Here is a 5171-nt window from a genome sequence, read left to right as displayed (position 1 = left end):
ACCTCAGTTTTGGCGCACATGATCTCTTCCACAAACAAAACTTGGTTTCCAAGTTTTTGTATTTTTTTTGAATTTATAATGCCCTCTAGACTGACTGCTGAAAACATCGGTCTATGCCTCAAGGGGACCTGCATGCAAGAGTCGGGGACCTGCATGTGAATAGTGATTCATCAAGGCCTTGACAGCTACTGGCATAGCGGCCGCCGCCCGATTTGCATGCAGCGAAGATGAACGTGCATGGAGGTTTTTCAAAGATTTCCAAACACACCCCAGTGGGCCCCGCTTATTTAAAAAATACGTCAGTCATTATTGCTCTGTAAATGAAGAATATGCATGATGATTATGAATATGCATGACAACCATAGTAAGGGTGAAGAATCATAGTGCCCAATTTGTCGAAATACATCATCATTCTTAAAGTTGGACATCAAATGATACACACAGAAAATGGAAACGAAAGATGTCGAACTAATACAGTAACATGGCAGTACAACCGCACTTCACTAAATTACTGTCACGATGAAATAGAATGTAAAGACCACGTCACACAAAGCTGAATGGCACACGACTTTCTCTGGCTCATCGTCGGTTCATGCTGTATGTAGATATCACAGTTCAGCCTCGAGATCCTACATAGAAGAATACAATAAATCACATGGACATCAATTACGAGTAAAACACATGCAAAAAAAATATGAACATATTTCGTACCTCTAGCAATTTAGCGCATTTACGTCGATTGTGACCTGGTTTCTTGCAATAGCCACAGATATTCTGTGATCTTGACTTCTTTGTCTTTTCCTGCAGCCTTTTCTTCGGTGCACCTCGTCCTGGCACATGCACGGGATCCAGAACCTTATCAACTTTCTGCGAGTGCGGCATCAGCGGGCCAAACCTAATGCTGTTATGCTGAGCATTAGTTGACTCCTTGCTGTCAGCTTGTTCAAAACTTGATTGCTTGCCATGATGTTGTGCTTGCAAAAGCATCTTTAGACGGTGATAGTCCTCATCAGAGTGGCATGCCTGGAAACTTGCGGCGTGACTACAATTCCGCAACTCGCGGTACCTCTGCAGGCTTACCGAATAGTCATACATCTGGTTTTTTCTGGTAGGTGCATATGCACATTTTGCATTCATAGTCCACCTAGTGGGAATGCAACAACCAGGCAGAATTGTTTGTTTTAAAATCCCCAATATGTAAAAAATGTGGGAACATGGTGTGCCTGCGCATTCCAGCTTACGGCAAGAACAACTCACCCTGTGCAAAAGACCTCCTTGCTCTTCAATGCGCACTCCAAACTTTTTATCCATTCTTTCCTGCTTGGACACAACATAGGTGGAATCTTCTGATCCACCTAGTATCTCTCTAATCTGACATTTGCTGACAGCATCTATGCTCCATAAGACCATCTTAAAGACACTAGGTGTGAAAACTGTTGCGGCGTGTTTCTCAAGCGGCGAAGCATTTTCCTCTGTAAATGGAACGGACTGCAAGGCTTTGACGTCATGGAGAGCTTCGTTAATCCGTCGCGACGCAAGGCAATGCTCATAGTGCTCTAGCATTTCAAACAACGACATCTTACCCTCAAGATGCGTATGTAGCACAGAGTTCAAGCTCTCACTCCTCTGATTGCTGCTCAATCCTAGGAAACAACGCCCCTCAAGATATGGAGCACACCACAACTTTCTCATCTGATACATCTGATGCAGCCAAGACTCCTCACTGGTTACTTTATTCCGTTGTAAGAATTGTATCCATTTTATCTCATGCTCTTCAATGGAAGAAGTATCATAAATGAAAGATCTGAATTCCTCCTTTACGTCGTCATCATGCAGATGGCGTACAATGTTCTACTGAATGTGCCATATACATAGTCTATGGTTTGAGTCTGGCCAGACCACCCTTATTGCTCTCTGCATTGCAAGGCCCCCATCTGTGATCACAGATATCGGATGCTTCTGTGCCATGCAATCAGAAAAGGTCCGCAACATCCACTCGTATGCCTGGCTTGTTTCATGAGAAATTATACCACAGCCAAATATAACGGTGCTGCGGTGGTGATTCAACCCGACAAAAGGCACGAATGGCAGATTGTATTTGTTGGTTCTGTATGTGCTATTGAAAACAATGACGTCTCCGAAAGCCTCGTAGTCAAGTCGCGATTGACTATCAGCCCAGAACAGTCCCTTCAGATGGCCATGCTCGTCTACCAAGTACTTGAAGAAAAAATCCACATCTCGCTCTCGCCTCGCCATCATGTGCATGATCACCGTTTTAGCATCACCGGCACTGATTGTCTCCTGCTTATTAGCATGGCAGAAATTATAAACGCCCCTCTTTATGCATCCAACCTTATCAAATCCACCGTATTGAAAGCACAAAATATCCATAATACGGTATTTGCGGATCCCACATTTTTCCATGTCCGCAATGTCCGCTTTCTGCTCATCGCTAATTCGTCTGTGCGAACGCAGCAGACAAGAAAGATCCCGTGGGGCTAGAGGATGGCTGTGCTCATCGATGAAATCCTTGACAAACCACCGACCGGTTTCCTCCTGTCTCGTAATGACCAATTTAGCATTACACCCAACACGAGTTAAACTTCGTGGCCTCCTTTTTCTATCTTCCATCTTTCTTTTCATGTGCTTATCTTCGCGAAACCCTTGACGACTACACACAATTTTCCTTAAAATTATGTATTTGTTGGATCCATCCCACTCAACGTAGCTTTTCCTCACACTAATACCTTTTTCAAGAGCATATTTGTTGTAGAATTCATAGCCTTCAGCCTCACTATCAAACATCTTGCTGACAACATTACATACTCGAACATACTCTCATCACTTGCATACGCCATGTCTTCCTGCATATGACATGTGAGGGAAACCAATCATCAACATCTTTCTGTTTATCAATGTTGCAGGTGTAAAATAGCTCATAGGCAAAGACAAGTGCATGGAAAAGACTTTGCTGGTTTGACATGTGAGGGAAACCAATCATCAACGTCCAACAAGTAGTATCTCATCTTCCTTTAAACTATATTTCATGCGCTATGCAAACCTAAAGTGATGATGACTTTAATAAACTAAATTAAGTGAACTATGGAACCAGTATCCCATCTTCCTTTAGTATATCTCATCTCAAACGTCAACATCTTACTTAAACAAACATGATGCGATTAGCTCAAGAGAAACTATGCCACGATGAAGCTTTCCATTCGTTGTTCTAGTCCGTACCCGGATCTTGTGGGGTTGAGGTTGTACTGCATGCACGGTGGAGGGGCGCAACGGCCAAGAGAACGAGTAGAACGCCAAGCCGAATTCATACCTTAAGGATGGTACGCGCGAAGAGATGGAATCTCCCACGCGGTCGCCGCCGATTCAGCCGGCGCAGATCCGGCCTTCTTTTTCTTCGGTGATGGCATGGGGGGCTGGGGTTGGTTGGGTGGAGGACGAGGACGATGAATTTATTCCTCTCGCCGGGCAGGTTGAGGACGGAGAAGGTCAGGAGCGGCGAGCGGCGACGAATAGATCGGAGGAGGATTCTGAACTGGATCGAGTAGACATGGATCTGGTCCTCAGGTGATCGGTTCAAGAAAAGATATTTCCCCCTGGACCATTATGCCCTTATCGCAATTAACATATTAAATTTAATCAATTAAAATTCCCCGCAAGATCTGACGCCTAATAAAAATTAGACGTGATCAGACATGTAAGTACTGCTAAGTACTCTGAGTACTAACCCAATCACCGTAAAACAGCTCAAAGTTTATAGGTGTCATCTTCATAGTTGGTGCTTTAGACAAGTTCAGAGGGTGAAGATAGCTGCAGGATATTTTTCAATAATGAATAGCCATGTGTCATATTAAACTTTACACCATGGTTTGCACTTTCACGATGGTAGATTTTGACCGCAAGCACCTGTAATTATGTGAATCCATAAGTAATACCACATGTAGGGCTGGACACGAGCCGAGCCGAGCTTGATCCGAGCCTGGCTTTGGCTCGCTCTGGAGCGGCTCGGCTCAGCTCGGCTCGCTCAGCCAACGAGCCTACTTCAAGCGGCTCGGCTCGTTTTGGATTTGGCTCGGCTCAGACTGAGCCGGCTCGAAAGCCAGCTGCCCCCAGTCTTCATTTTTACTTACAGAAGACAGAACCTCTGTATATAGTCCACAATCTTAATTGTTTTGCAGCAATTAAACTCATATTTTGAAAGAAAAACAGTTTATACTGCTTAAAATGAAACATCCAGCAATATATTGTTTTAAGAAATGGTCATAGTAATGAAAAATAGACTTTCTTCTATGAATTCTTCTATAAAAATTGTAACAATGGAACAAATATGAGAGAAAGAATTGGGCAGCATTTCTATTGAATTTTGGACAGCACATCCTTTGAACTTTACACAGCAAAAACATCAAATATTGATAGCGAAACAAAGAAATTTTCACTATCCGCAAATTCATCTAAATCTGATTTGTCACCAACCCCAGACGGCACCTCAAACAAAGTATCTTGCTCTTCCTCGTCCTCCTCCTCATCCTCTTCCACATCTTCATGATCCTCCTCCACTTGCTTATCATGCTCCATTGCCTAGCACACAACAACAACACACACATGAGCTTGGATACACATATATTTGACTTTTGGATAGCAAAAACAGCACACGCATGAGCTTGCACAAACATATATTTGAGATTTGAACACCAAAAAAACAACACACATGAGCTTGCACAAACATATATTTGACATTTGGATACCAAAAACAGCACATATGAGCTTGGGCACACATAAATTTGACTTTCAAAAAGCAAAAATAGCACATACATGAGCTTGCACAAATATATATTTTGAACGCACATACCTGGGAAGATGTAGCCTCCCTCTCATAGTCGTTTGCGGAGCCAGAGGCAGCGGCGATTCCGGCACGCACGCCAGTGCCGGTGGGGTCAGGGGGACGTCGAGGCGGAGGTCCCCAAGACCAGCAACTTACTCTTCATAATGGAGTCCAAGATCCTCTCTTTCTCCTTCTCCTTCTCCTTCCCATCCGCCTTCCCCTTTCCTTGTCTATTGTTGCGAGATAGGCCTCTGCACACATCAGCAAACAACACACGGTCAATCATCGACAGAAGTAAACTAATTACACATGGAATCAATGTAATTTCCCAGCA

At 43.7% G+C, this 5171-nt stretch overlaps 1 pseudogene; it reads right to left on the bottom strand.

The window, feature by feature from the left end:
* Positions 1-608: 608 nt before the first annotated feature.
* Positions 609-2700, bottom strand: LOC147961171 (protein FAR1-RELATED SEQUENCE 5-like; annotated as a pseudogene).
* Between the last annotated feature and the right edge of the window lie 2471 nt (positions 2701-5171).

Source organism: Triticum urartu, chromosome 7A, assembly GCF_056163025.1.
Source record: "Triticum urartu cultivar PI428250 chromosome 7A, HENAU_Tu73, whole genome shotgun sequence".
Taxonomy (NCBI): Eukaryota; Viridiplantae; Streptophyta; class Magnoliopsida; order Poales; family Poaceae; genus Triticum; species Triticum urartu.
Note: the sequence above shows the minus strand (reverse complement) of the source record. Positions and strands in the feature narration are given on the sequence as shown.